The sequence below is a fragment of the Patagioenas fasciata genome, chromosome 7 (genome assembly GCF_037038585.1).
Source record: "Patagioenas fasciata isolate bPatFas1 chromosome 7, bPatFas1.hap1, whole genome shotgun sequence".
NCBI lineage: Eukaryota > Metazoa > Chordata > Aves > Columbiformes > Columbidae > Patagioenas > Patagioenas fasciata.
In genome coordinates this window covers 25,727,198-25,735,416 of record NC_092526.1, presented here as the reverse complement: position 1 = coordinate 25,735,416, position 8,219 = coordinate 25,727,198, and positions in this window count along the sequence as shown.

Sequence of the window (8,219 nt, the reverse complement as noted above, 5' to 3'; positions counted from 1 at the left end):
GATGTGTAGCACAGCCAGCCGTGCAATGGCCAGAAGGGCAAGGGAAGTGATGGCTGCCCTGCAGGCTACTGATAGCCGTGCTTCTGTACAAGTGGCTGCTTGTAGCAGTGACCCAATACATCTTGGTGTCTGTCTGTGTCTTTTCTGAGCGACAAATATTTATGTTTTGAGGAAGCTTAAAAAAGCAATACTTCCCTTAGATTAGCCTATGGCACCAGATGTTGTGCAGCCAATGAAAGGTTGCTGGAAACGAAATAGGATGATAGTGGGTTGTATAGTTGAAGGCCTTGGCTTCAACTGTGAAATCCATTGAAAGTGGCTGCAGTCCCTGGACCAGCACCAGCTGGCTGATTGTAATGTATTTAGAGACTGGCAGTGAGGGACTTCAAATATTTGGGGAACCTGGATTTGTAAGATGGCCATAGGTGCTTCTGGAGGTTATATTAATTTTAAAACTATTACCTTAAATAGTCAGATGCTTCTGCTTTCATCTCTGTTCAGTGGGAGGCAACAGAGTTATTTAGCTTTATTTAAAGGTAATCATCTAGTGAAAAACAATGTTCACATTCTGATAATTCAAAGATGTACAGAAGAAACCAGAAAATTACTGAGTATGACAGGAACAAGCTGGAGATGTTTCCAATTTACCTAAGTATTTGTGTCTACATCCTTTAAATATGAGGATTATAACACTGAGAAAGTAAAATGCATTTGGAGGGGGAAAATTACTACAGTGCAAAATATGAAAATCTTAAGTAGGCCACAGAGGGGAGAATCAAAACATGCCAGTGGCATTAACAAATCCTCAGAGTAATCCATCTTCCTTCCAAGGTTCAGGACCTTACTACAGAAGATGACAAAACATGTTTAACATTAATTGAATGGCGAACTGTAAAAGTCAAGGTACTTATTAATCCATGACCAAGTAACTCTGTTTCTTCTAGCTATAATATTAAATAATCATCTTTTACTTTACAATTAAGTAATCGCTCTTCCGAAGTGGCAGGTGCATAGAATATAGAAAAATATGGAAGGGGGTGGTTTATACAAACCAACAACAGTTGATTTAGGTATGAAATATCTAGAAACAGATATAACAGATTAGGTGGCAATAAATGTTACTTGACATTTAATTGGGAGGGGGGAGAACCCCAAGAGTGTAGCTTTGATATTAAATGTGTGTGTGTTTAAGACATACTGAAAATTAGGAAGATGTATTCTAAAATTTTGAAATGAGCCAGTTTTTTCGAGGTCAGATATCAGCAAAGGGTTTGGACAATATATTTGATTTAAAAAACAGCAGCATGAATGTACTGGCACTCAGAGGATTGCCCTTCTGTCAGTTAGTGCTGGGCCCAAACACATTCTTCACTAAAATGCACTTGCTTTGACCTGCTGGTGCTCCTCTCATCAATAACCATGTGGTGCTGTTCTGGGATATATTTGACTTGAGTCTCTTGGCTCTAAATGGTCATAGGCAGATAGAACAACAGTGTTTTACAGAATGAGGCAGAAGGCTTGGGTGAACCCACAAACCATTATTTTCAAGGAGTAACTCTTAAACAGACTCAACTATGGTTTTCCTGTCAAATGCAGGAGCATCACAAGGGTGTAAGACAGCTTAGTGTGGTGTTTGCAGTTGTGTGTGGTGCTGAAGAAACCTGCCCAGGCATGGGCAACTGCTTAGCTGTGAGGAGGAGAGAAAAGATTTTGGAATGTGACAAGCTGAGTTACAAATAGTGTTTTTTCAGGACAGTTTCTAGTAAACGGTCACTTAACTCAGAGCATGACTTATGCTGGAATTTCAGCTTTCCCTGGAGGCTTTGCTAAAATTAGAACAAGTCTTTTATTAGTGTTGTACCAATGGAGCATGAGCCCTGAAAAAATGCAGATTATTCCATAATCAGGTTATTGAATTTTTTGGAGGTGGGAAGATGATGGAAACTGTTTTAAAACCATCATGTCTTAGCGCTTGCACACGCTCACTATTCTAAATATTCACTTTCCTACTGCACTGTTACTCTCTTATGACTAAAATACAAAGGACTGATATTTCTGTTTTGTAATGTAAGTATATAAATGACGTTAAAACTCAAATGAATAGCAGACAAATTCTATTATTGCTTGCACTGTGGCTGGATCTTAGGTGAAGATAAGATTTTGTGTGGCAAGATTGCTGTTAGCAAAATACTACAGAAGGATTTGGTTTGTGGCACCTGCAAGGTGACCTGCCTATCTCTTGCTTTTAAAGATTTTGAACTATTTATTTTAATGGTGTTGATTGTGCTTCCTTCAGTCTTCTAAGCCATGTAAGCTAAGGGAAAAAGAATTAAAAGTTCAATATTTGAACAGTCATTGTGGCTTAGGTTTTTGTTTTCTTTTAGCTTACACCTTCAAAGGAAGGAAATGCCAGAAGCCTTGCAATATAATACGCATAGCTGACCTTTCAAGTTCCGGATTGCATCAGGAAGGAGGAAAGTACTTCAAGGTACAAAAGTGGAGGGTTAGAACAATGTTTAGGAATTCAAGCACTTCAAGTCACTAGAGATAATAAATATTGCAGAGATAATTGTGCAATGTAGCAAATAAAGATGGAAGAAAAGTGCAAATACATTCTGAACCATTAATATATTTTCAGCATCGCTGTAACTTTTTCTCTTGTATTGGACTGTGAAGTTGAGTACCAGAGAAGTAAATGCCAACTGTGATAAAATATGTAAAACATCAAGAAAAAGAAATTAATACCAAATGGTATCATCCAAAGCTATTGCATGGGGATCAAACACAGCTACAGCATTCACCATGTGTAATTCATTGACATGCGCTATTTCTGATAAACAATTTAGCAGAATCTCCTCTATCCAGGATAGGACAAAGGGTAATAAATGTAATAATTGATCTCTGTTTGAAAGGTGTCTGTGGAAAGCGGGGAATTTCTGTCTGTCCTTATTTGTTTGTTTGAACTGTAATTTGTGGCAAAACTCCTATTGGTATTAGTTTCACTAATATGTTAAAGTAGTAATTCCTCATGATACAGCAAATGTGAGGCCTGCTGTTGTGCTGTTGATACAGAAATGTAGAATAAGACACAGTTGCTTCTCCCAGTGAACTTGCCATCTAAACAGTGTGAAACAGATGGTGGACTAAAGAAATTTCATATAAATATCTTTATAGTGAGGAATTGTGAGGCTCCAGAATCCCAGAAGTAGGTGGAGATACCAAGTGACTCCAAACACTCACTGCAAAACTTTGAGGTAAATGCATTGGTGGTGGGTTGGGAGTTGACATCGTCTGGTTGGGCCAAGTCTGGGTGGCAGCTCCTCTCTCCCTCCCGCAGCCCCAGGGCAAACCATGGGGTGCTGAGGTCCAGAGGCTTGTTTGGCCAAGCACCAGGTTTTGTGGGGCACATTCAGCAAATTAGTCATAAATTTTCATTTTAATTGTATAACTCTACTACTTGCTGAGATGGGTGTTGGAGCTGCTTTTCTCAGAGAAGAAACGCTGGCTGTGCTGCCTCGTTGTGTCATAGGAACTGTGATGACAACTGCTTGGGGCGACAAGGGGAGTGCTGCACATCCAGCGGCCAGGCTGTGGAGGGGCATTTCTGGAGTCACCTGTTCTGTGGGCTTTGTCCCCTCAGCTGAAGGAGGGCTGCCTTTTATGCTCAAGTTTTCTGTATCTCTTCTTTTTGAGTTGCTCCTTCCCTTTCAGTAGATGTCAGCAGCCAGAAGCATTCCTGCAGTGCCTTGGAGCACTATACGCTGCCTCGAAGGATTAGAAAAGACCTTTCAGTGTCGGATGGGATTGACTGGGGGTCAGTGGGTTTTCTGCCTGCCTCCCAGCTGAAGTACAAAAAATCAAGACTCGGGCGGTTCCTCAGAGCGTAGTAAAACAATACTTGTGACTTGTGATTGCTAAGCAGAGGAGAGAAGTGATAAACATGCTGTTTCCCATTGTAAAAAATTATTTAAGACTTTCTCTGATCTTCTGCCAGAAGGGGACAGATGTCTGTCTGACAGAAGCAGCTAAACTGAGGCATTATGGTCAGTTATTCCCCAACACTTTTGCAGACTGTGCTGGAGGGCAGGCTGCAGGGCCACCCAACAGGAGCTTTGCCTCATGCCCCATGCCTCAACTAGGTTGCACTGAAATTGCAAAAAGATACATATTTTTATCCAATACCTTTTAAAAATAGGGTTCAAGCCTGCTGCTGAAAACCTCTTCCAGCATCTGTTTCCCATTCACTTACGTTGCCTATTTCAAAATGTTTGCCGATTTGGGCTGGTCTTCAATGCAACAACTTAGGTATTTATTTTAGAAAGAAAGTGGTTCTTTTTTCCTGTGATTTTATAGCTTTGAATTCTACTAGCCTGTTGTACCCAAAGCACTGTCACTTTGTGAAACTTTGTGAAAACACTGCTCCTTATGTGGACAAACCATACTCTCTCAGTAGGTGTCTCGTCTTTGTACTTGCGCTATATAGTTTCACTCTTGTCTAAAAGAAAACTTGCTTAGGTTGAAAATATACAGATACTAGTTACAAAAAGCTGTTACACGATATTAAGATGTCAGTTGTTGCCAAGCTGGAACTTTTTAATAGCATTTTGTCCTACTTGTAAAACATGCTTTTTTTGTGTGTTTTACTTATGGTCCACAGCCTTTGAGGTTTTTCAGGCACTCCCAGATGCTGTTGTGAACAGCACTCAAGTAATGAAATAATTTCTGTACTTTATGATGCTCACAGGTGCATTAATACTGCAGGGAAGTGAGAGCTTGTGGCACGTTAGTAACGCGCAGGCTAGTGAGCCACAAAACTGTCCCTGTGTATCCCCGGGAGATTCTGTAGTGCCAGAGGCACACTTCCATAAGGAAAACTAAAAATTGAGCATTTGGACCACTTTTTCTTGACAGTGGATTTGTGCAGCTTAGCACTTAAACTGTCTAGAAAAATCACACCAAACCTCTTTGTAATCATCATTCAGGTGTTCTTTCATGTCCCTTTCTACTTCCCTGCAACTGAGATAGCATCTTCCAAGTACCTTTTCCACAGCGAAGGTGCTGGTTCTTGGGATTTGAAGGCACACTACGAGGTTGGATGTAGCTTTAGATACAGACTTTGGATGGCATCAGTTGTCCTTTCTCTGGCAGAGGTGGAAGTGTGGTGTGCCACAGCAGGGCCATGGGAAGCCCCTACCTGTGCTAACCTGCAGATGCTGTACAAGTGCCTGTAGAGCTAAAACAAACTTGCTCTGAATGCTCTCTCCAGAGTTTCAGCTCCTGTATCCATCTTTAAGTTTATTTCTACTTCCATATGGATGGGCAGCAGTTGCTTGCATGTATTTTGTATTTGAAGTGTGAGCTGTAGCAGGTAGTTAGCCACTTATATGTAATCTTTTTGTCTGATGGGGTGAATGTCATATAACTGCATTGGTAGTGCTGAGGTTTGTTCTTACTGCAAAATAGGAATGCAATGTTATTTTTTTTTCTGTGCCCTGTTGAAGAATGGAAAGTGGGGGTTATGTTGTTGTTGTGTTTTGTTGTTTTGTTTTTTTTTTTTTGGGGGGGGGTAGGGGAATACCAGCAGATATTATAATAAATATGTGGTGACTTCAGAGTAAATTTAAACATTTTTACACCAGATCTCAAAGGTAAACCTCATTTGAAAGAAAACAGCTTTTTAAAACATCTCAAAAACCCATAAACATTTTCCAGTAAAAAAATATTTATGTTCTTCAGTTTGGCACAGGTGGAAGAGTTGTACTTAGTTCTTGTGCTGTAGGATCCTCTTGGCTTGTGATTTTCAGCACTGGGGATGTCTGCCAACTCTTAATTCTGAGATGAAAATGGTACGTCAATGATTAAGCCAGCAAACTTACTCCTGAAAAATTATTGTTGTTCAGTCTTTTTTCATTATGCTATTTTTATGCTTAGTATATAAAAAAAAAAATATGCAGAGAAGTCAGACTAGCATTAGACCTCCTGCTACTGTGTCAGTGTTGACCATGGCAGGTGAACCACAGGGCTGAAAGGCGTTGTCTTAACATCGGTAATCTAGCTAGGTTGGGGTAGTTGAATTTAGTTCATCAGTTTAACTGTTCTCACTGTCTATTTTTTTATAAATAAAAATGAAATTCAGTGTTTTGAGACCAGCTAAAGAGAATGCAATAATTCTTGTGGATGAAACCTTTGTTCAGTTTTAAAGACTCTAAATGATCACATGCCATGGGGGAAATGAATGTGAGTGCAAAGTCTACTAACTGCACAACACACACAGTTGCAAAATTGCAGAGTTCATCTGTTTGGCCTCTGGAGCAGAGAGATTGTCCTCATCATGCATAAAGTGGCAAACAGGGTTTCTGGCAGAGCTACGACCTGACACTGAATTTCCTTGGATTGTAAAATCAAGCACAACTCTACATTTGTGTCAGCTTAGTTTAGATAGACATGATATTACAGAGGATGTCTTACGCAGTAAGGCTGGAGGTTGCTGACATTGAGATGAAATACTGTTTTTTCTCTTTTTTCAAAGTGTATTACTTGAAATGCTTGGCAAATACTTGCATTTAGTAAAAAGATGTTGCCATTACTAAATGCAGAAGATTTTTTTTTTTTTTTTAAGTAACAGATGAGGTCTGATGAATCCTTCTTTGTCAATTTATGATGTTGCTCCCTACCTTTACTGAAGGTTCTTGTTGTCTTTGTAAAGTTAGTAGGCATCAATATAGCCCATGGTGTAGGGCATACCTTAAAAAGTCAAGCATCCTAATGGGAAGCTATGTTCTCCAATTAAAGCAGAGGGGCAGGACCAGGGGCTCAAGTAAAATTTTGAAATCACTGTAGGTAGTAGCTGGGACTTAGCGACATGTACAGCTAAAGCAACTATCTTCAGCAGCTGGGCTTTTGGGTGTAGTAGGGCTGACTTGAAGGATTAGGTGCAGCCTAGGGTGTTTAGCTAGAAATCATTTTATTAAAGCCTGTTAAATTTAATTTGAAAATGGGGAAAAAATCTGATTATTAATGTAACCGTTAATTGGAAATATGTTTTATGAATGGAATTTCCTTGTTAGATATGATGGGTTTTTTGACAGGTTCCTTTACTGTCTTTGAACTGGAGAATGTTTAAATGTTAAGTGTTCATACACTCTGCTTTTAGTAGTATTTTTATTTTCTGAGTTTACCTTTCCCCTCTCTTGCTGGAGATTATGATCAAGTATTCCTGTCAGCTGCTGTGGTGTAACATGGGAGCAGAGAGATTGCAAGCCAGGGTGTTCACATTTCTTCTGTCCATTCCTGCCCAGTAATACCAGCCTCCTGCTGTTTTAAGGAGAAGCAAAAAGTTGATTCTTCAGAGCAAATTTGTGGGGAGGAGGAGTGTGTGAAGCTGGGCAGGGCTGAGGGAAGGTCTGTTTTATCCAAAGCTGAGCAGGACACTGTGGTGTTGCTCTGAATTTGTAACAACTGTTTTATTCTTCAAGCTCTGAACTCATGAGGAGTGCAAACTATACAAGTGATGGTAGTGGAAATAAAGCATTTTGTATAGCTTTAAAAAGATTATTTTTGTCTCCAAATACTGCTTACTGCAAAGTGTATTCTTTTCACTGCATCAATATAATTAGTTCAGTCTGTTAACCAGTGTATTTCATCTAATACTTTATTCTGCATTTGTTTGACAGTACAATTACAAAAAATTACAAACCAACTGAAAACCACGCAAATACATTTGTCTGTTTGCTGTTTCTTCTACAATGTCAGTTTGACAGAGATGCTTCACTAAATGTCACTAAATATTATGTGCTTAGGTCTTAATTATGCCTTTAAGGCACTGGCCCTTTCAGGGAAGAAAGTGGATGAAATTGGTTCCTTGAGAGTTTTGAGCCACACTCTGCCTGAGAAAACGTGACTGCTGGCAGCGTGGTGGGAAATCAAAAGGCGAGTTGGTAATCTATTTGAGATGATGGAGCATATGTTCTTGCCCACACCTTCTCAGCTCTGCTGATGCTGATCTCACTGCTCTGGGCATTACATAACCCTATGTTAAAACTGTGTCTGCATCTGTAGCCTCAAATGCTCTTTCTGTCTCACCATTTAAGGCTTAACAATGGGCAGGTAACTTTCAGGTTGTGAAGACTGAGATCCTAAGTGCTTCTAGATTTTCCTACACTAGAACATGGTATGAATGGTTCATTTAAGAAAAAAAGAAGATAAAGACCCACTTTTCA